Below are 24,950 nucleotides of genomic sequence, written 5' to 3'. Positions count from 1 at the left end.
CCTGAGCCACTTGTGTGGGTTGTAGACTCCGTCTCATGCTACCACTAGAGTGAAAGAACCGCCAGCATTCAAAAGTGACCAAAACATCAGCCAGGAAGCATAAGAACTGAGAAGTGGTCTGTGGTTACCACCTGCAGAACCACTCCTTTATTGGGGGTGTCTTGCTAATTACCTATAATTTCCACCTGTTGTCTATTCTATTTGCACAACAGCATGTGAAATTTATTGTCAATCAGTGTTGCTTCCTAAGTGGACAGTTTGATTTCACAGAAGTGTGATTGACATTGTGTTGTTTAAGTGTTCCCTTTATTTTTTTGAGCAGTGTATATATATATATATATTTTTTTTTTATTATTATTTTTTTTTATTTTAAAAATATTTTTTATCCCATCCCCACAGGAGGCCTTTTGCCTTTTGGTAGGTAGTCATTGTAAATAAGAATTTGTTTTTAACTGACTTTCCTAGTTAAATAAAGGTTTTTTAAAAATCATTTAAATAATAATTGTAATTACTCCACAATACTAACCTAATTGACAGAGTGAAAATGAGGAAGCCTGTACAGAATAAAACATTTTCCAAAACATGCATCCTGTTTGAAACAAGGCACTAAATTAATGCTGAAAGAAATGTGGCAAAGCAAATCACTTTTTGTCCTGTATACAAAGTGTTATGTTTGGGGAAAATCCAATACAACATATTACTGAGTACCACTTTCTATATTTCCAAGCATAGTGGTGGCTGCATCATGTTATGGGTATGCTTCTAATCTTTAAGGACTGGGGAGTTTTTCAGGTTAAAAAAGAAACGTAATTGAGCTTAGCACAGGCAAAATCCTGGAGGAAAATCTTGTTCCGTATACTTTCCACCAGACACTGGGAGATAAATTCACCTTTCAGCAGGACAGTAACCTAAAACACAAGGCCAAATCTACACTGGAGTTGCTTACCGAGAAGACAGTAAATGTTCTTGAGTGGCCCAGTTACAGTTTTGATTTAAATCTGCTTGAAAATAAATGTCAAGACTTGAAAATGGTTGTCTAGCAATGATCATCAACCAATTTGACAGAGCTTGAAGAATTTTGATAAGAATAATGGGCAAATGTTGCACAACCCATGTGTCGAAAGCTCTTTAGAGACTTAGGCAGAAAGACTCACAGCTGTAAGCTATTCCAAAGGGGATTCTAACGTGTTGACTCATGGGGTTGAGTACTTATCTAATTAAGATATATTAGTGCTTTATTTTTCATAGTATTTCGTGTAGATCATTAATTATTAATGTTCCACAAAAATACCTAGTGTTTTTAATACATTTAATTTATCACGAATATATATTATTCATGTACCCTCTCAATTATCCTTCTTTACAATAAATAATTAAGTGTCCCACTTTGCCAATCAAGGTGGCCCAATTTGCCAGTATTGGATGCGTTACTTGAAAAAGTACTATTATAGTATTACAATATTTGAACACAGTAACTTGTTATATTATTCCATTACTGATACAAGTAATACATTACTGTAATGCGGTACTTTTGTAAAGCATTACCCCCAACACTGAAAATGTTTTGATTTGCTATATTTTTTCATATATTGTTGAACATAATATACTCTGTGGGCATTTCAAAGTTCCAGAGTGGGATCTCTTCTACTGTTAAAGTTATGATCCGATTTGTAAGGATTACAAACAGTGATTGTGAAAATCGATTCAAAACAGTTGCCCTCTGCTGGTGATTTGCAGGATGTGCAATGATACAATTAAAATGAGGGCTGTGATTGGTTACATTGCCTACTATGACAATTTCTCTGTATAAAATTGTCCATAACATCAAAACTAGCAGAGATCCCACTTTGGAACTTTGATATGCCTGTAGAGTATACTATATTCAACAATATATTAAAACATTTGCCATATCGAAAAGGGTATGTTTTCAATATTCATGTTTCTATTTTTAAATATTCATACATTAATGTAAGAAAATCATTATTGAAATCAAAATGTTACTTATATTACAGAGCAAGTGGCAAAGCTTCATATGAAAAACATTTTTCTTTGTAGCACCTACAGATGAAACATTCTAACGTCTTAAAGGAGGCCTGGGTAAGACCATAATGTCACAAATGTTCCAACTTCAATTCATTATTTCTCAATTGTGCTTTATGATACAAATGTCAAATATGTCAATAATCCTTCCTCCAATGGACCCTTCTATGGATTAAATGTTGGGAAAATCTCCCAAATCATATTTTTTTAACCTAGATTCGTCAGGAATCACCCCTTTGACCAAAATCATAAATGTGTGGATTCTTATCTTAAAATGTAGGCTTATAACTTTTACATTGTAAGATTTTCTGTCTATCACAAATCCGTCACTGCAAAAATTCACCATATTTATATTTCAACCAGCCCAGATACTTCAGAGCTCTGCTATTTGAACCTTGGGTCGATTTAGATGATGATGCAGATACCAGTTTTTTGAAGGACGTAGGAAGCCTTGACGGAGAGCCGAAGTACGGTTCCAATTGGAGCCCCATTTGTCTGCAGTTATTTTGGTTCCTGGCACCTACGCATTTTAGATTACCAGGGAGCCCTGTTGGTTTTGGCTTTGACTCTGAAAATGAGAGCACATTCACTATGCAAGTGAAGTGGAGTGTCAAGGCCAGTCAAGTAGCATTTCACTGATAATTAAGACAAATTTGTTGTGATGTAAGTGTATTTGTGAGAACCAGAGACTGGCGCGATGGGGAGTGCCCCACCCCCTCTCCACTTGTGTCCATCGAAGTTGGGGAAGTGTAAGGTGTCTGTCAAGTTAGCACTGTAGGACATATTCTGCATGAGCCTCACATTTGTAGTTTGACATGCATTGAGCCTGGCAGAACTCTGGTCTGAAAAGACAAAGGGGAGACACGCTATCCTTGTCCCCAGTGCACGCCTTTGTACTGGGAGAGAATTCTACAGGTTCGATTACCACAGGACGCAGTCATATTTCTCCTTCAGTTCCAGGGTCCTGAGAAAAAGGCCCTCTCTTTTATAACCCTGATAAAATATTGCCCGCATATTATCTCAGGTAGCATGAGTTAGCCTTTGATTTAGCCTTTGTAGTCCACACACAGTATCTTAAAAGCCATGAGCTCATCGCTTATATCACTTTTTCAATGCAATGTGATCTACAGCGCCGGCAATCTGATTCCAATGTCTTCTCACTGCACTGGGCCAAAGTGTTATGAACTCAACTTTCCTCTGATTTGGTGTGGCAGGTAGCCTAGTGGTTAAGAGCGTTGGGCCAATAACCGAAAAGTCACTGGTTAGAATCCCCGAGCCGACTAGGTGAAAAATCTGTTTAGATGTAACTATGGTTGATGTGAGTTTGTGAGCTATCCTCTTTTGTTTGTCCCCAGAAGACTTTCTCAACTCTGTTTATGAAATAGGAACTAACTCAGTTTGTTATGCATCGTCAACAATCCCACGTCTCTTGTCCTCATAGTGCAGCGAGTCGGACTTTAAGTTTGGCACAGAGTGCCTTCCTCTGGCGCTGCAGTACTGCGGCACCAATGCCAAGCCCATCGAGGGCCCGCCAACCCTGTGGAAGGTGAGCAAGCCTGGGACACTGGAACTCAGTTTGGGACAATACCTTTAAGCCTAAATTAGGCCATTGTCATAGCTCTAGTTGTATTCTTATTACTAGTTTGTTATACAGGGACAAGTACAGATCTGAATTTATACATTGTCTATTGTATTTAATACTACTTGATATGATGACTGAAAGTAAAGTTTTTTAAATGTTTTTTTATAGCATTGAAATAAGCCAGTAATCGGGTAAGGCCTATGAATCTAAATATATTTGCACTAAAATAAACAATGCTTTTTAGAACAGGTTTAATGCTAACATGTTGTTAAACTAAGTTTATTTCTACTGTAGGTGACCTACAAAGGAGATTTGGCTGCAGCAGAGTCCATTGTCAAAGGTATATATCTGTATACATTTTTATACACAACTTTGTCATTGTGCTGTTTTGTTTGTACTTTATCATCACTTTATCATTGTACTGTTTGTAAGTGCAATATTTCCATGATCGTTGTTTATCTCGACAGTAAAACCACGTACTTTATAGACCTAATGTACGTTAGCACTATTTTCTATACCACATAAGTGACGTAAAGGCATTTTGTCCTGTGTGAGACAATGCCAGTTCAGAATGGAATAGAGTGTAGATGAGAAATAGAATAGTCTTTTATTGTTCTCCCAGGAAGATATTCTACCAAGTCTTGTTTTTAAGTTTGTCAGAAAGTAAGGGAGGGTATTTGCAGTCTGTGATGTGAATGCCATCTATACAAGTCAGGGCAGGGTAGAGCCATCATGTTCTCTGCACAGTCAGGGAAACATCCATAAAGTCATCAGTCCTACTCTTTACCTCTGTATGCACCTGGGCCGTCCAACTGGATTATGACATATTGAGCATAGTAATTATACCAAGAGAGCTTTGTGTGTGAATGAATTCATTGTTAGTGTGTGTTGGGAGCATATGCAAGAATACATCTTCATTCATGTGTGTGCGTGTGTCTTTGGCACATCACTTCCCCACGTAAATCAAGTTGAATTGCGAGTGCTGCTGATTTAAATGAATTCTCGCTATGTTTAAAGATGATTATCATTGCTTAGTAATGGAGATTTGCCGCAAAAGTGGTCAAAGTACACTTTCTTTTTCAGAGACTCTCTCCCAGTCGGCCTGTGTTGTCACAGGTGAGTCTGCACAGGCTACAGAGCTGGCCAACGCTCTGCAGAGGCGCATGAGCGCTTTGGACATGGTATGGTGATGATTACAATTACAATATTTGTGAGATTTTACATGCGATCATCACATTGATGTTTCATCCACCCCTCCGACAACACCCCTCTCCCAGACCATGTGAGCTCCGCTTGGGTGGGCCCCGGTTAGACTTGCCATCTGCTGTTAGACCTATAATGGAGCTTGTCTGAAGGCTTCCAAACCCCCCCCCCCCCCCATCCCCCCTCTGCCTCTCCACCACTCCACCTCCCCGGCATGACGGAAAGCAGATGGCAGTCATATAGTTCATGCCATGGGAATGATCTGATTAATTGAGTGTTCAGCGATGACTCTTCACTACAGCCCATCATGTTGAAGGACAACCAGTGTCCCCATACCGTCCCCGTATGACATATCTCCCGTTCATTCTCAGTCAAGGTGAAGGGGTCACAGGTTGCCATATCGTCCCCACAAATCACATTGCACTTCTCCATTCTCATGAATTATATAACAGACATCCCGGCCTCCTACCATACCGTCCCCACATCGCCGTCGAGTCTCTTCCTTCCTGCGTATATCGAAAAGTATATACATCCTCCCTCGGTAGTTGACAACAGAGGGGGGAAATGCATGGTGGATGAAGTGTGTTGGTGAACCAGGGAGAGCACAGACACACAGACAGCTCATCCTCCTGTGAAGCAGTGCCAAGCCCTTCATCAGGCAGTACGCGTCAAACAGGCAGCGGATCTAGCTGTCGTGGTGCTAGGCAGACCCCGGAGACGTATGGGATCCTAGGAACCTAAGGCTTTGGCTCTGATTGGAACCATCGTTCCTTGCACACGGGTGCCCGGTGGGGTCGTGTTGCAGTGCACGCGTCTGGGACCAGATACATCCTTCCCAGGGGTTCGAGGGAGATGAAAGGAGAGGAAACGGAGGAGTTAGCTTTGTGATCAGTGCCATTAATGAATCTAATACAGGGGATAAGGGAGGTAGAGCCTGAGCTGGAGCTTGGAGGCGAGCACACAATGTGGTGTGTGTGCAGGTGGAGGATTTGGCTGCGTGTGTGTTATTGTGGGGAGAATATGATTAGGGGATTCTCATAGCAGGATGAATATGGACGTGATCCCATAATCATAGTGGAAGATACAAAATAAACATGAAATTGTATTAATATGCAATATATTATAAACAATGTTCTTGTTAGCACTTTTATTTCTTGTTCTATACATAATGTTAGTCAAATATTATTATTATTATTTTTTATCACTTGTCCTCTATCAGACATTCCCAGACCGTTCAAACAAACAGCTTTCTTCGCCATTCATCATTTTTGATTTAATAAAGTAAACCTATTAGTGCCACATTTATTTCAGTGTCTTGAGACAAAGGAATTGGAATTTTACCACAAAAACATAATTCTGACATTACAGTAGAGCTGCCACTGAAACATCTGCATGTTTTTTTCATTTTAAATTTAGGCTCTGAGTCCATTTGTGTCGGAGCCCAATCTAATAGACATTAGTGTCATGATAGGAAGGGAGGATCTGATGAAGGGAGAACACCTCCATCCCCTCCTTATCTTTAACATTTTGAGCTTGGTATAAGATAGTATTTCATATTCACTCAAGATTAAGTGCAGTCTTGGAACACATGAATTATATCCCTCCTTTTTCAAAAATATGAACCTTGACCTACTAGATATTTAGTCATGGACACAGCCAGATAGATGAACAGCTAGGTCGGGACAAAGCTCACTGAACTACACTTTGAGCACTATATTCAAATCATGTCTATCCTTTCTCTTTGTCTGAGTTTCTCGGCATTTCGAACAAGCAACTCATAGTTTGAAAAAGTAATAGGTAACGCTTTATTTTATAGCCTGTTTTAATCTGGGACTTGGTATTTCTAAGGTCTTTACTAGGAAACAATGTTGGTAACATCTTTCTGAATTGAAACTCATAGTTTGGGGCAGTTCTCTTTTTTTCCTCTGGCAGCCTGGAACTTGATTTCTGTCTCGGTCACGAAATCTCTGGCGTGTCTTGTACTTGGTCCTTGACCTCCTGTCTCCTTGGCTCTCCCAGACAGACTTCTTGAACAAACATCCCATTCCAGAATTTCATGCCCAACTAACCTTGTTTAAATCATGTCAGAAAATATAATCTCGCAAATCTACATTTCTGACTGATGCTTTTCCCTCAGAACCCACAAGCAACTTATCTTTCTGGATCAAATAACCCTCCACATGTTTCCCGTAACCATTTCATATTTCTAATTGTCGCTGTTATTCTAAACGGTTCAAAGTCAGTGACAAACACAGAGCGTGGATGTTTGTTTCTGTGTTTATTTCCTCTTGTGTATGAAATGTTGGACAGGACCAGGGAAGAATTACTGGGAAAACAGAAGAGATGAACATGAAATGGACACACTGACTGTAGCATGTTGTACAGCTTCATTTCATTTGTATTCAAGGGCTAAATTCGTGGAAAGATACTCAGCTAAAATGTGGTTACAATTACAGTGAACAAAAATGCTTTTACTATTTTGGACTGTGCTGAATTTTGATTCGATTTACAGTGTAATGTCATTTAACTTGGCTCATCTGCAATTCTGTCCCCAGGCTTCTTTGTACGCTTTATCATTCTGCCAGCTCGGAGAGACAAAGAGAACCCAGCAGTGGTTCCTTGTCTCTTTCATTTGTTCTAATGAGCAATCCAGCCATGGAGAGAATTTAGCTTAAGATCAATGGTGTTCAACTCTAGTCCTGGAGCTACGTAATGTATGCTGGTTTTGTCCTTGCTTTCTAATCAGGGACTCATTTATTATTGGGTAACCAGGTGTGTGGACTGAGACTCTCCGGTTGAAATGAATTGATGAAGTGCCAGGGAGAAATTAATTCCTGCATGGAAAACCCTCTTGGACTGTAGTTGAGCTCCCCTGCATTCCAATATAATTTAACAGCACTAACTAACATCACAATTTGGTTTATTTCACATTTTAATAAAGTATTTCTGCAAAATGTTTCTTTGTGTCTTTCTTCGAGGAGGTGGATGTGATCTCAGACTTGATAAGGAGACGATCTCTGTCAAAAGAGTGGAACTTTATTTGAGTTTCTGTAAGTTCACACTTCAGGAGTTTAGGAAAACAGAATATAAGTAAGCCTGTTTAAACACTATGAAAATGCTTTATGTTATTGCCAAAATGTAAATTTTTTGCTGTTCAGATAGCCAACTCAACAATATTCCACTCTTTTCTGACAATTGCTTTTAATTTGTATCCATACGTGAACAGTTCTTGCTTGCCTGAAGTTGGAAAAACGCTGAGTGCGTTGGAGGAGGCAGACCGAGCACTCCTGCATCCAGTGGTCATTAGTTAGGTGAGTTGAGTTCACATGGGGATACATGTGTGAATAGAGCCTCATACTGGTGATTGGGGACACTGCCCTGTGTAGGGTGCCGTCTTTCGGGTGGGACGTTAAACAGGTGTCCTGACTCTCTGAGGTCATTAAAGATCCCATGGCACTTGTCGTAAGAGTAGGGGTGTTAACCCCGGTGTCTTGGCTAAATTCCCAATCTGGCCCTCAAACCATCACGGTCTCCTAATAATCCCCAGTTTACAATTGGTTCATTCATCCCCCTCCTCTCCCCTGTATCTATTCCCTAGGTCCTTGCTGTAAATGAGAACGTGTTCTCAGTCAACTTACCTGGTAAAATAACAGAAAAAAAATATGAATTCACAGTTGCCTTACCAACACTCTTGTTCTGGTACTGGAAATTATACTCTCTTCAGTTCTCTATGCTTGGGGTTCTTTGCCCCTTACTGTTCACTTTGCTTGTTGTGAGTTGGCCCTGTTGCTTTAAGGATGGACTGTAAGCTTGCGAAGGCCATGGAACCCTCTGATGTTTGGGTATCCCAGTAGCAATCGCACACATTCAGAACAAGGTGAGTTAGCAGTGTTAACAGAGAACATTGTGTATATGGGTGTTGTCTGTGCTTAGTGGACTTAGTGGACGTTTATCATGGCTCAATCAGGTTTCCCACACTGTGAATGAACTTGTGTTGGGTGTTTTCTGAAGCACACGTCTGGCCCGGGCAAGCTCTAGTTTCCTCAAGGTACATGTACTACATGGCCAGCCAACCTTTTTCCACTTGTAAAATGTTCACTTTGCAGTCTACCTCTGGTCCCTCCGACGAAACGATGTTGCTGTTTAGAAACCCTATACCCCCCCCCCCCCTGAGAGCACTTCACTCCTTTCACTTACCGTTTGGCTCGGTTCAGATGTCAATATCAACCACAGAGCAACATTAACTCATGACAGCTCAAGTAGAATCCCCCGCGATATAATCTAATTGGAACCCAAAATAAATATTTACGGTATGAAGGTCCTATTGGCTTTTTGTGATTTGACCTTTTCACCCCGGCAACAGCACAACTGCCAAAACAAAGTGAGGGGAAAGAGGTACAGTGGGCTTGAGGAAGTTGCATTCTGTTTTTCTCTAAGCAAGTCTTTACGTCTTCAAAACAACTCAGTTTTAATCATTGCAAATGCCATACAGGATAACTTGATTAAACCGCCTGCCTTGATTTGTGTTGTAAGGCCTTGTTAGGTCTTCAGTAAATCTCTGTGCATGCAAGTACTCATACACACACACACACACACACACACACACACACACACACAAACAGCTCCTCTCCGGTGGTGTGAATTGGCCCTGGTTCCAGGCTGCATTAAGGTGGGAGCATCGCTCTCCACCACACCAAAGTAAATGCATCTGTGTCTGAGTTTTCCCCACAGCTCTTACTGTGGACCAGATGCCCTTTTCCCAGGTAGAGAACCCTAGGACTCCCTAGATCCAGCACCTTATTAAAAATACATTTACTCCCGGCCTAAGTCGATTTCATGGCAGCTTAAGGATGTCCTACATTGAACATCAGCATCATGGGAAGGCTTAAATCCAAACAGAGTTAGCGAGGTGGGAGCTGAATTCAAAACAAGAGTTGCCTCACAGAGCGATCTCAGAATTTCCCTCTCTTAAGTGAGGACGCAAAATCAACAGTGAAGGATATCTGGGTGGCATTAGATGGCACACGTTGTTCTTTCTTGAGGACATAGTCCAGCGTTTCCCAAACTCAGTTCTCGAGAACCCAAGGGTTGCACATTTTGTTTTTTACCCTAACATTAAACAGCTGATTCAAATGATCAAAAGTGGATGATTATTTGATTATTTGAATCAGCTGTGTAGTGCTAGGGCAATAAAACAAAATGTGCACCTCTTGGGGTCCAGAGGACCGAGTCTGGGAAACCCTGGCTTAGTCTGTATTATTAAACAATGACCTAGCAATCAGAGTGGGAGATAATCGAGTTTCACAGACAGAGTGCGTGGCAATCGATTCAGTATGTGCCTGGTAATGATCCCGTCTAGACTTAAGCCAAACTGGCACCTTCTACTGCAGCAAAACAAATCAATAATACCACTTATTTGAATTAAAACAGATGTTGATAGATGACAAGTGACTTACTTTACTTATAGTCACATAATGATGTATAATAGGTTTATAACAGATTAATTAACACATTTGACATTGAGCTTACAACACAAAAATCCAGTATAAGAAGACATAATTGGAGTGAATTCACCCTGTCGAGCGTCAGTCAACAGCCCAATTAGACGTTTAGCAGCAGCAGCAGTGTAGACTCACATGCTTTCCCATCCCATGCATGACACACTAAGTGACTCATCAGTGCTGGTTTATGCTGTCTTAAGGTGGGCCCATCTATCTAAATAAACACAGTGAGGCCTTTCCACCTGAACCAGAGGGATTACTACCCCCAGAGTCCTATCCGACGTGTGTTTACCCCGAACACGACAACACACTCCTTCAACATCCCTCCACAAACGAGGACCTTTAAATAAACATGCTTGTTCAGTCGTAAGCTCGTCTTTCTTAGGAGTGTTTTGAACAATGTGCTTTAATTGATCCAATGGTTTAATCATCCTCTAAGACTCTGTAAGAGATTGTCATTATTGGCAGGAGATGCATGTCTGACTGGGTGTGGTGGGTCTTCTTTTGATAGGTGTATTTGAGCGTGTCGAAGGACGATTCGTCCGCCAGCGAGCCGATGGGAGGAGAGCCGGCGGCCATGATGGAGCCAAGCTCGGAAATATTTTAGTCTATGGTACCCAGCTTTATCACTCAAAGGTATGACCCCTTGTTTTTTTTTTTTATGTGTGTCTGGCCTTACGTTCCCCTGGATTTAGAGTCCCCCTGGAATGCACTTTTCAAAAAACCAAACAAAAGAGAACAAATGAGAACTGTGTAAGTCCTTGTTCCAGAGTCTTGTCTCCTCATGCATTTGGTCTTGAGGCTAATTGTGCTGTCTGTGTTAGATGTTGGATGTGTGTGTGTGCGTGTGTGTGTGTGCGTGTGCTTACATGTGTGGGTGGGTGTGTGGATGATTGGTGGGTGGAATATGACCTTTTAACCTTTCCACCCAGACACGGATGTTCTGTTTTGTTTTTAATAAAAGAAACATGCAGATGATAAAGATGTCCTCCAAGTGTGAAAAAGCCATGTTACACTTACACACACATTGGTTCAAGTGTTTGCCCTACCGCATACATACCTCAGCTGTGTCTCATGGGAAGGCTCTGCTCTGGATGGTGTTTGAGGTTCCCCATTTGGCCTGTCAAAAGTTCACTGCAGTTGTCAGGGTTGATGCGGTTGACGTGAAATGTGTTCCTGTCGGCATTTACATGATTATATGAATGTGAAACCCTCCTAACACTGGATTAGAGATGGCGGGATATGTGTTACTGAAGAGATTGGATTACTGCAGGCTAGTGGCTACGTTGCGCTCACCCACAACAGTAGGTCGCAACAGCTGGAAAGGATACAGAAAAGCCAGATGTTCTCACAATAGAAAAGCCCCCCCCCCCCCCCAAAAAAAACATATAATGGTTGTAATCTTGTTTGTGCAACAATTGATATACATGCCAGTGAGCTTTGTGTTTGGACAAATGACAGCTTCCATTTCTTGGCAGCAATAACACATCACAAACCAATGGCAGTACCTCACTGTTCGTTGCAGATGGAGAGAGGTCTCAACCATCTCTTTTGATTTGAGCCTTGTCAGCATCAGCTAGGAGGAAGTCAACCTGAGTAATGGAGTGAAGATGGATTTCCATTTTTTAGAGTGTCGACGACGTGCGGCCGTCGGTCTTTGACGTCAACGTGTCATCTAATTAAAACAAGGTGCTCTGTATTCTTTACGGGGAAGCGTGTGATGCACCTACTTCACATGTGAGTTTGATTGTGCTATCGGATGTTGGGTCTTTGGTCCGCAATTCCCAGCATGCCAGAGTCTTCCACTGACCTATGGAGAGTGATGCTCTTAATTAGTCATTCCTGTTCCAGTTTTATGAGAAAATGCTTATCCTTGTCAGATAGTGGAATAGCCGACTAAGACCTTGCATAAATCACTGTGATAGGTTTTCTGTTATAATGAGGATAATTCTTCCCAGATGGGCTTATTCATTCTTGTCAAAACTCCCTATTTCAGTCCTCCTGGCCTCCAGATATGTACAAATATATCTATGTTAATGGACAGCCACAACTTAAATTCATTGCATCTGTGTTATTTCATTTTCATATCACCCAAATGGCTGGACAGTATTTAATGAATTGTAATTTAATACAATATCCCAAAGGTACTTAAAAGCCTTGTTCAATCAGACATTGTAACTGGGAAACCTAACCAAGATTGCATGTAGAGTTCCTATACTGTACATGACAAGGCGCAAAGAGCAAACCTTAGGTTACCATTGTGTGAAAACAGATTGAAATGTATCGACCTATGACGGATGTTAGCCAAGCACTCACTGACACACATTGACACTGTAATTATAACAAAAATTGAAAGTCAGTGATTGTTTTTTGTGTGTTTTTCTCTCCAAACGAAATGTTAAATAGCAATATTGTTTTTGGTATGCTAGAATTTCCATGTTGTTTAGAGATGGAATTCTTTAGTTAGTCATGTAGAGGGATTCTTGTTGTTAGAACTTGATAAGGATCAGTAAACCCACTCTGGTAAATACAGTTTCAAATATCGTATTGAAAACAGTTGTTCTTATTGTTGGAGACTCGTCTGATTTCCCCTTTGACATCTGTAAGTATAGATTTTGTCATGTTTCATTACCTCGTATGCCAAGACATTTGGCCATTCTATGGGATTGCTGCAATAATTCCACTGTGGAGAACCTGGGGCGAAATCTCACCCAAGAATCTAATCGAATGTGAGGAGATTTGTTATTTTAAACCTTCACTGACTGGAATGAAACACATTATTTTACTAATGATATACAGTACCGGTCAAAAGTTATAGAACTCCTACTCATTCAAGGTTTTTCCTTTATTTTTACTATTTTCTACATTGTAGAATAATAGTGAAGACATCATAACTATGAAATAACACATATGGAATCATGTAGTAACCAAAGAAGTGTTAAACAAATCAAATTATTTTTTTTTTTTATTTTAGATTCTTCAGATAGCCACCCTTAGCTTTGCACACTCTTGGCATTCTCTCAACCAGTTTCATCTGGAATGCTTTTCCAACAGTCTTGAAGGAGTTCCCACATGGTCAGCACTTGTTGGCTGCTTTTCCTTCACTCTGCGGACCGACTCATCACAAACCATCTCAATTTGGTTGAGGTCGGGTCATCTGATGCAGCACTCCGTCACTCTCCTTCTTGGTAAAATAGCCCTTACACAGCCTGGAGGTGTGTTGGGTCATGTCCTGTTGAAAAACAAATGATAGTCCAAGATGGCGTAGCAGTAAGTCGTCCTGTCGTATCGTCTCTCTGTAAATATCGTCTCTTTTTCGTTTAGTTTTAGATATTTTTCTTCGCACATCTTTAAAAACATTTTGCTAAACCTAAGCTTCCAGATACTCTCCTGCAACCCGCCTCACCCAATGTAGCTACTTTTCCTAAAGTATTTATATTTACTTCGGAACCGGGACCCCTCAACTGAAGCTAACCACCAGCTATGCTAGCGGTCTTCGGCTAACCGGTCATCAGCTAACCTTTAGCTCGGAAAGCTCTCGCCAGTTCGAACAACGCGACGCTAACCAGAGCATAACGGACCTATTTATTTTTTATCCCCGGATTCCCACCGTACACGGAACATTTTTCAGCTGGATCTTCACAACTAGCTATCGAGCTAAACCGCAACCCTGGTCGATTACTCCTGGCTAGCGTTTCCACCCACGTAGCTTGAAGCTAACCCGGCCAGACCTCCTGTGCTCCTAGCATACTCCTGGGCTACAATACCCGGACTCACGACCGGTCTATCGATGTCACTGCATTAAGAGGAATAAACAGACTCACCCTACCGCGACGTCCTCTAAAGGCTAACTCTCTAGCCCTCGCTATCTCCTTGCTTGCTAATTCGGCATGCTAACTGCTAGCTTGTTTAACCCAGGTCCGCTAACTACTACCTTGTTTACCCCGGCCTGCTAATCTGTTAGCTTGTTAGCACAGGCCTGCTTACCGTCTGCATCGCCGCGTCCCAAACACGCAGTGGCCCATATGTACTTTCTATCTCTTCCCGATTTAAAAAAATTTGTTTATACCTTCCGGAAACCTGTGATACGGAATCGCTATTATTTTTAATTTTTAGAACACACTCAAGAATCTCCAGAAGCTAACTAGCTACAAGCTATTTAGTCATTGTTAGTTTCTTAACCTGGATAACACTCGCCAGTCCAGCCCCCCTGCCCCATCCACCGCTGCCCCTGGACTCTGATCACTTGGCTACATAGCTGATGCACGCTGGACTGTCCATTAATCACGGTACTCCATTCTGCTTGTTTGTTTTATCTGTCGGCCCCATTGCCTAGTCAATGCCATTTTACCTGCTGTTGTTATGCTAGCTGATTAGCTGTTGTCTCACCCACTGTTTTAGCTAGCTTTCCGAATTCAACACCTGTGATTACTGTATGCCTCGCTGTATGTCTCTCTCAAATGTCAATATGCCTTGTATACTGTTGCTCAGGTTAGTTATCATTGTTTTAGTTCACAATGGAGCCCCTAGTCCCACTCCTCATACCCCTGATACCTCCTTTGTCCCACCTCTCACATATGCGGTGACCTCACCCATTACAACCAGCATGTCCAGAGATAAAACTTCTCTCATCATCACCCAGTGCCTGGGCTTACCTCCGCCATACCCGCACCCCACCATACCCCTGTCTGCGCATTATGCCCTGAATATATTCTACCATGCCCAGAAACCTGCTCCTCTTATTCTCTGTCCCCAACGCTCTAGGCGACCAGTTTTGATAGCCTTTAGCCGCACCCTCATACTACTCCTTCTCTGTTCCGCGGGTGATGTGGAGGTAAACCCAGGCCCTGCATGTCCCCAGGCACCCTCATTTGTTGACTTCTGTGATCGAAAAAGCCTTGGTTTCATGCATGTCAACATCAGAAGCCTCCTCCCTAAGTTTGTTTTACTCACTGCTTTAGCACACTCTGCTAACCCTGTTGTCCTTGCCGTGTCTGAATCCTGGCTCAGGAAGGCCACCAAAAATTCAGAGATTTCCATACCCAACTATAACATCTTCCGTCCAGATAGAACTGCCAAAGGGGGAGGAGTTGCAGTCTACTGCAGAGATAGCCTGCAAAGTAATGTCATACTTTCCAGGTCCATACCCAAACAGTTCGAACAACTAATTCTGAAAATTACTCTCTCCAGAAATAAGTCTCTCACTGTTGCCGCCTGCTACCGACCCCCCTCAGCTCCCAGCTGTGCCCTGGACACCATTTGTGAACTGATTGCCCCCCATCTAGCTTCAGAGTTTGTTCTGTTAGGTGACCTAAACTGGGATATGCTTAACACCCCGGCAGTCCTACAATCTAAGCTAGATGCCCTCAATCTCACACAAATCATCAAGGAACCCACCAGGTACAACCCTAACTCTGTAAGCAAGGGCACCCTCATAGACGTCATCCTGACCAACTGGCCCTCCAAATACACCTCCGCTGTCTTCAACCAGGATCTCAGCGACCACTGCCTCATTGCCTGTATCCGCTATGGTGCCGCAGTCAAACGACCACCCCTCATCACTGTCAAACGCTCCCTAAAACACTTCTGTGAGCAGGCCTTTCTAATCGACCTGGCCCGGGTATCCTGGAAGGACATTGACCTCATCCCGTCAGTTGAGGATGCCTGGTCATTCTTTAAGAGTAACTTCCTCACCATTTTAGATAAGCATGCTCCGTTCAAAAAATGCAGAACTAAGAACAGATACAGCCCTTGGTTCACTCCAGACCGGACTGCCCTCGACCAGCACAAAAACATCCTGTGGCGGACTGCAATAGCATCGAACAGTCCCCGCGATATGCAACTGTTCAGGGAAGTCAGGAACCAATACACGCAGTCAGTCAGGAAAGCTAAGGCCAGCTTCTTCAGGCAGAAGTTTGCATCCAGTAGCTCCAACTCCAAAAAGTTCTGGGACACTGAAGTCCATGGAGAACAAGAGCACCTCCTCCCAGCTGCCCACTGCACTGAGGCTAGGGAACACAGTCACCACCGACAAATCCATGATTATCGAAAACTTCAACAAGCATTTCTCAACGGCTGGCCATGCCTTCCGCCTGGCTACTCGTACCTCGGCCAACAGCTCCGGCCCCCCCGCAGCTCCTCGCCCAAGCCTCTCCAGGTTCTCCTTTACCCAAATCCAGATAGCAGATGTTCTGAAAGAGCTGCAAAACCTGGACCCGTATAAATCAGCTGGGCTTGACAATCTGGACCCTCTATTTCTGAAACTATCCGCCGCCATTGTCGCTACCCCTATTACCAGCCTGTTCAACCTCTCTTTCATATCGTCTGAGATCCCCAAGGATTGGAAAGCTGCCGCAGTCATCCCCCTCTTCAAAGGGGGAGACACCCTGGACCCAAACTGTTACAGTCCTATATCCATTCTGCCCTGCCTATCTAAGGTCTTCGAAAGCCAGGTCAACAAACAGGTCACTGACCATCTCGAATCCCACCGTACCTTCTCCGCTGTGCAATCTGGTTTCCGAGCCGGTCACGGGTGCACCTCAGCCACACTCAAGGTACTAAACGACATCATAACCGCCATCGATAAAAGACAGTACTGTGCAGCCGTCTTCATCGACCTTGCCAAGGCTTTCGACTCTGTCAATCACCATATTCTTATCGGCAGACTCAGTAGCCTCGGTTTTTCGGATGACCACCTTGCCTGGTTCACCAATTACTTTGCAGACAAGAGTTCAGTGTGTCAAATCGGAGGGCATGCAGTCCGGTCCTCTGGCAGTCTCTATGGGGGTGCCACAGGGTTCAATTCTCGGGCCGACTCTTTTCTCTGTATATATCAATGATGTTGCTCTTGCTGCGGGCGATTCCCTGATCCACCTCTACGCAGACGACACCATTCTATATACTTTCGGCCCGTCATTGGACACTGTGCTATCTAACCTCCAAACGAGCTTCAATGCCATACAACACTCCTTCCGTGGCTTCCAACTGCTCTTAAACGCTAGTAAAACCAAATGCATGCTTTTCAACCGATCGCTGCCTGCACCCGCATGCCCGACTAGCATCACCACACTGGATGGTTCCGACCTTGAATATGTGGACACCTATAAGTACCTAGGTGTCTGGCTAGACTGCAAACTCTCCTTCCAGACCCATATCAAACGTCTCCAATCGAAAATCAAATCAAGAGTCGGCTTTCTATTCCGCAACAAAGCCTCCTTCACTCACGCTGCCAAGCTTACCCTAGTAAAACTGACTATCCTACCGATCCTCGACTTCGGCGATGTCATCTACAAAATTGCTTCCAACACTCTACTCAGCAAACTGGATGCAGTTTATCACAGTGCCATCCGTTTTGTCACTAAAGCACCTTATACTACCCACCACTGCGACTTGTATGCTCTAGTCGGCTGGCCCTCGCTACATATTCGTCGCCAGACCCACTGGCTCCAGGTCATCTACAAGGCCATGCTAGGTAAAGCTCCGCCTTATCTCAGTTCACTGGTCACGATGGCAACACCCATCCGTAGCACGCGCTCCAGCAGGTGTATCTCACTGATCATCCCTAAAGCCAACACCTCATTCGGCCGCCTTTCGTTCCAGTACTCTGCTGCCTGTGACTGGAACAAATTGCAAAAATCGCTGAAGTTGGAGACTTTTATCTCCCTCACCAACTTCAAACGTCTGCTATCTGAGCAGCTAACCGATCGCAGCAGCTGTACATAATCTATTGGTAAACAGCCCACCCATTTTCACCTACCTCATCCCCACAGTTTTTATTTATTTACTTTTCTGCTCTTTTGCACACCAATATCTCTACCTGTACATGATCATCTGATCATTTATCACTCCAGTGTTAATCTGCAATATTGTAATTATTCGCCTACCTCCTCATGCCTTTTGCACACATTGTATATAGACTCCCCTTTTTTTCTACTGTGTTATTGACTTGTTAATTGTTTACTCCATGTGTAACTCTGTGTTGTCTGTTCACACTGCTATGCTTTATCTTGGCCAGGTCGCAGTTGCAAATGAGAACTTGTTCTCAACTAGCCTACCTGGTTAAATAAAGGTGAAATAAAAATAAATTTAAAAAAAGCCCAAACAAGATGGGACAGCGTATCACTGCAGAATGCTGTGGTAGCCATGCTGGTGAAGTGTGCCTTGAATTCTAAATAAATCACAGACAGTATCCCCAGCAAAGCACCCCCACACCATAACACCACCTTCTCCATGCTTTACGGTGGAAAATACACGTGTGAAGATCATCCATTCACCCACATCGAACCAAAAATCTAAAATTTGGACAAATTTCCACCAGTCTAATGTCCATTGCTCGTGTTTCTTGGCCCAAGCAAGTCTCTTCTTCTTATTGGTGTCCTTTAGTAGTGGTTTCTTTGCAGCAATTCAACCACGAAGGCCTGATTCACACAGTCTGCTCTGAACAGTTGATGTTGAAATGTGTATGTTACTTAAACTCTGTGAAGCATTTATTTGGGCTGCAATTTCTGAGGTGCAGTTAACTCTAATGAACGTATTCTCTGCAGCAGAAGTAACTCTGGGTCTTCCATTCCTGTGGCGGTCCTCATGAGAGCCAGTTTCATCATAACGCTTTTGCGACTGCACTTGAAGAAACTTTCTAAGTTCTTGAAATTTTCGATATCGACTGACCTTCATTTCTTAAAGTAATGATGGACTATCGTTTCTCTTTACTTATTTGAGCTACTCTTGGTCTCAAATGCATTGGTCTCAAATGCATTATGAAGGAAAGAAATTCCACAAATTAATTTTTAAGAAGGCACACCTGTTAATTGAATTGCATTCCAGGTGACTACCTCGTGAAGCTTGTTGAGAGAACTCCAAGAGTGTGCAAAGCTGTCATCAAGGCAAATCTGGTAGTGTAGATCCCCTAATGCAGCAAGAGGACGTTGCAAGCAAAATGACCTGTTGGTGTCTGGTGATAGTGGAGTACATTTTCAGTATTGCACCATTGTATACTCGTATACTCTGCAACCTGAATGCAATGTATTATATTTATCAGGACCAGTAATGGACTGGTTTAACTGATATCTTACTGGGAGACAATGTTTTGTTGTATTAGGAGACTATGTCTTTGATATTACATGCGGGCCCCCGCAGGGATCTATTCTTGGCCCGTTGCATTTCTCCATAGTCTCCCCCCCAAACTAAATGTTCTTGTTGTTTCAGGATTATTACTGGTTGGTTGTATTCTCTGTTTTTGCTCAGTATTGACTTGGTCCTTAGAGGGGAAGAAGGAGAAATATAATGTAGTCTATGTTACGGGCTGGGTGGTATACCGTATTTTTTGGCACGGACTGGTTTGGGTTTTTACTTTACCTTCTATAACGGTATTTGAATGTTTGGTTTGTTAAATGTGATACTCTGTGTGTAACGTCCATTTGTATAGTTTACTTCAGTCATCCCACCGCTCTCACTCTTCATGCCGCTTTCCACACAGACCTAGTCCCACCCCGTCACTCAAGGAGCACATTTGTTGTTGCTTGACCACGAGACACTTTCGTTCTGTCTGCATAGTCAATGCAGCACATGCAACAATGATGTTGTTTCCACTTTGATCTTAATATAAATCCACAAGCGGTCTATAATTACAATATTAGTTTGTGTTTCTTACATCTGCCAACAGCTAGTTTGTATTTTCTTAGCAAGTTAAGCTAAATCGTGGTAGCCACTAATGCTAATCGCTAGTTAGGTGGCTAGCTAATAAAAGTACTGAGTCAGAGCAAATGTTGCTAGCTAATAAAAGTACTGAGTCAGAGCAAATGTAGCTAGCTAATACAGTCTGATACCAGTGCTGGTGGAGGCCTAATCAGCATGTTGTTTGTGCAACAGTATCTTCTAAATCAAAGAGGAATAGGCTAAGCATGAATATTCTCTGCCTCTAACCCTATTACAGGGGCTGAGTCACTGGCTTACTGGGGCTCTCTCATGCCGTCCCTGGAAGGGGTGCGTCACCTGAGTGGGTTGATTCACTGATGTGGTCATCCTGTCTGGGTTGGCGCCCCCCCTTGGGTTGTGCCATGGCGGAGATCTTTGTGGGCTATACTCAGCCTTGTCTCAGGATGGTAAGTTGGTGGTTGAAGATATCCCTCTAGTGGTGTGGGAGCTGTGCTTTGGCAAAATGGGTGGGGTTATATCCTTCCTGTTTGGCCCTGTCCGGGGGTGTCCTCGGATGGGGCCACAGTGTCCCCTGACCCCTCCTGTCTCAGCCTCCAGTATTTATGCTGCAGTAGTTTATGTGTCGGGGGGCTAGGGTCAGTTTGTTATATCTGGAGTACTTCTCCTGTCCTATTCTGTGTACTGTGTGAATCTAAGTGTGCGTTCTCTAATTCTCTCCTTCTCTCTTTCTTTCTCTCTCTCGGAGGACCTGAGCCCTAGGACCATGCCCCAGGACTACCTGACATGATGACTCCTTGCTGTCCCAAGTCCACCTGGCCGTGCTGCTGCTCCAGTTTCATCTGTTCTGACTTATTATTATTCGACCATACTGGTCATTTATGAATATTTGAACATCTTGGCCATGTTCTGTTATAATCTCCACCCGGCACAGCCAGAAGAGGACTGGCCACCCCACATAGCCTGGTTCCTCTTTAGGTTTCTTCCTAGGTTTTGGCCTTTCTAGGGAGTTTTTCCTAGCCACCGTGCTTCTACACCTGCATTGCTTGCTGTTTGGGGTTTTAGGCTGGGTTTCTGTACAGCACTTTGAGATATCAGCTGATGTACGAAGGGCTATATATATAAATTGGATTAGATTTCATTTGAATATATTGGGTACATGAATAAAGATTTAATGTAGCCAAAGATTATTGGGTCCCCTAGGAAACACTGAACATCACTTTGGTTCCTACCCTGTCACAATAACTCTTCCGTGGTATTTTCATTTGTTGTCATGTCAAACAACACTGTATTCAAAGTGCACATTATTATTTATTTTCTAACTATAGAATTAGAATAAACATTCTATTTCCATGATTCCAAAAGTTCACCCAAGTATATTGATCTAATTCGCAATTGCAACATTTGGTTAAAAATAAGGCCTAGTATTTTTGCCCATATCGTGGCAGTGTGGAAATGATCTCAAATGAGTGCAGGAAAGGCAGAAATTGATGGAAATGCAGGAAATTATTTGAGGTTGAAGTTGAATTGAACAGTATAAAACAATCAGACTGGAGAAAGACCCTTTGAAATAATGTAGAATATGTGTGTTGCCACCCTAGGATCACACACTACTCTTAAAGCAAATTTAGGACTTTTATTAATCAAAAACGTCAAATACCGTCAAAAATGTGAAAAATACCATGATATGACATTTTGGCCATATCGCCCAGGCCTAGTCTGTGCATGAGTTAATGTGACCCCAAAATGACCTGCTTAACAGCATACAGCTCTTGTTCCTCCTTAAATGTTTTCACTTGGTCACTTGGTGTTAAATGAATGGTTGTTGTCAACCACAGTAAGTAGGGATGAACTTAATGGAGATAATTGAAATGCTTCTGTTATGTATCATACGGGGGAATACAAGACACACCCTGAAGTCTGTACAGGATAATTGTGAACTGAATGTCTGCGGTTTGAGATATATTTATCTACAGTAGAATGGATTGCCACATAAGTACACTTTTGCACATATTAATAGCAACTTTCATAGTATTTTAGCTTTACAGATGAATAAATGCATGCCATTTAAAAAAATTTAAATTAAGAATTTCTTCATCCCCAACTCATTGGCTTTCAGAAAATGTATTTTTGGACCCAAAGTTGATCTACTGAAAGGAGCCATGACTGTGGTTTCATGTTATTCAAGGCAACACCCACAGCTGGAACGCAGCGTTGCAGAACCATTCCTGTTTACCTAAGGTAAAGATTTCTCCCAAGCTGAACAAATGGAGTCATGGACAATGAACTGCCGCCTTTGTGGAAAGATCTGTGATCAAAGCCCCTCCACAGACCTGTTGCGATGGTGTTATTCTACCTGACCAAAGATGCACACCTGACATGTGTGCCATGATGTGTGAACACTGAACACTCAGACCATTTAAGCCGTTGGCTGAAGTTGTCGGTGGTGAGAGTTGGGAGACGCTCTAGTGCAGTAAGCCAATCTTACGGTGTGAAAACTATGATCGTATCCCCTATCAATGGCTGCCGCGGCGATAGGAAGTGTCACCGGATCCCCCCCAGTCCAGGGTCCTGGCAACCTGTCACAGCATGAAAAGAGGGTTGTCACAGTGATATATGGGCGCTCTAATCCCTGCAGTGAGAGCCCTGATGTTTACCCTCCCCGCGTTTCCTTCTCCTCAAAGATCCCAGACCAGGAATACCTGAGAAGAGATTAGCCTCTGGAAAAGAAGAAAAAAAGAAAGAAAAACGAGAGTAAGAAAAAGGGAACGCTTTATAGTTCTATTCTCTTCCCTGTTTAGGTCCACCGTCTGCATGGCAGGCAGGCGAAACTGTACACCCTTCTCATAGTCTTACCTGGACGTGCACCCTCGCCGAGGTCACAGGGGATCATGGGAGAGCAGGGACGACCACCGCCACTGTGGTCTCGGGCACGCTCCCAATCCCTCTCAACCACAGCTCAGCAGTTTTCCTGGGCTAAGATGTCACGTGTATTTGTGTTAACTAAGATGGGTATAGACCTTGAGTAGCGCACCCTTCAAGAGTACTTCCATATGGGGTGGCAGGTAGCCGATCTGATAAGGTGAAAAATCTGTCAATCTGCCCTTGAGCAAGGCACTTAATTGCTTCATACCCAAATTGCTCCAGGGTCGCCGTGAATAATGGCTGAACCCTGGCCGTGACCCCACTCTATGAAGGTGTCTCAGGAGGAGTTGGGATATGCAAAAAAACACATTTCCATTTCAAACCTCACACTGGTACAGGTTACCTACTTGTACATGCAGTGAAACAGGACAAATGTAAGCACTATTTTACCTTTGTTAGAAAAGGACTGGCACGGTGAGAATACAAGGAATGATGTAAACTGGAATTAAAACAGTAATTCAAATACATGTGAATAGTTCGCTCTGTTGATTTGAAATCTGTCATGTACCAGGGTTTGGAAAAAGTGTACTGTATAATTTGAGGCACTGCATAGGAAAAGTGCACGGCTGAACGAACCATAGATAAAGTGAATCAAGTGCTTGCAAAAACTCAACCCCAATGTGAAAGCTGTTTTGCGTCACTCCAATAACATATCCGACAGCGCTGACAGATTTGGCCAGTCTTCTGTAGATCTTCTAATGGTTAGCATCAGATTTATGTTCCAATATGCAGCCATTCATTCGCACAGTATTTTCCCCTGTCATAAGCCTAATTAGTTCTCTTTGTTTTCTCATAATGATGCCTGTTACTGTTATGGTGGAGCCCTGTGGAAACCGAGATAAGAAACACCCTAGATGAGTCTCAAATAGCACCCTTTCCACTATATAGTGCACTACTTTTGAACCAGGGCCCATAGGGCCTTGGGAAGATGTGGACCCAGGCGACTTGCAGGATATCAAGCTTGATCTTTTGTGCCCAGAGTGCACCAGATGTGTGTCGGTATGTGTGAAACTCAACCGCAGGAGTTTGGCTGCGGAGGACTTAGACATACCAAAAGCACTGTTTACTCAGCTTTGATTTGGTCGATTAAAAAGACCAGCAATGGGTTCTCTCACTCTGTGATAAGACTTGACTTAGACTCTACATGTCCCAATCGGGGAAACGGCATTCCAACTACGGGAACTATTACGAACAAAAGGATATTTTCTTATAGTGGATTAATACATTCCAGGTCTCTCTTAATTAGTTTGTAAACATATACTCAGGCAAAGAACTCCAAAGTGTATTCATATGTGAATTTATTTTATCACTTTGTGTACTGTGACCACCCACAGTATTGACCACCCACAGTATTGACCACCCACAGTATACACCACCCACAGTATTGACCACCCACATTATTTGCGGGTAGAGTTAACACGTCTTTATTTTTATTTCACCTTTATTTAACCAGGTAGGCCAGTTGAGAACAAGTTCTCATTTACAACTACGACCTGGCCAAGATAAAGCAAAGTGGTGCAACAAAAACAACAACACCGAGTTACACACAAACGTACAGTCAATAACATCATAGACAAATCTGTATACAGTGTATGCAAATAAAGTAAGGAGTTAAGGCAATAAATAGGCCAATAGCGGCGAAGTAATTACAATTTAGCAAGTTACACTTGAGTGATATATGTGCAGATGATGATGTGCCAGTAGAAATACTGGTGTGCAAAAGAGCAGAAAAACAAATTTGGGGATGAGTTAGGTAGTTGGTTGGATGGATGGGCTATTTACAGATGGGCTGTGTGTAACGGCTGTCGTGGAAAGAAGATGATGACCAAAGCGCAGCAGGGTATGTGCTCATGATGATATTTATTTAAACAAAATAACAAAGAGAAAGAAACGAAACCGAAACAGTTCTGTAAGGTGCAAAAAACACTAGACAGAAAATAAACACCCACGAAACACAAGTGGGAAAAGGCTACTACCTAAGTATGATTCTCAATCAGAGACAACTAACAACACCTGCCTCTGATTGAGAACCAAACCAGGCCAAATGC

General features: G+C 42.7%; 1 pseudogene; it reads left to right on the top strand.

The window, feature by feature from the left end:
• The window catches only part of LOC115114178 (D-ribitol-5-phosphate cytidylyltransferase-like), a 43,460-nt pseudogene that overhangs the window by 7,025 nt on the left and 11,485 nt on the right, over positions 1-24,950 (top strand).

This window comes from Oncorhynchus nerka, linkage group LG3 (genome assembly GCF_034236695.1).
Source record: "Oncorhynchus nerka isolate Pitt River linkage group LG3, Oner_Uvic_2.0, whole genome shotgun sequence".
In the NCBI taxonomy this organism is placed as follows: Eukaryota; Metazoa; Chordata; class Actinopteri; order Salmoniformes; family Salmonidae; genus Oncorhynchus; species Oncorhynchus nerka.
Note: the sequence above shows the minus strand (reverse complement) of the source record. Positions and strands in the feature narration are given on the sequence as shown.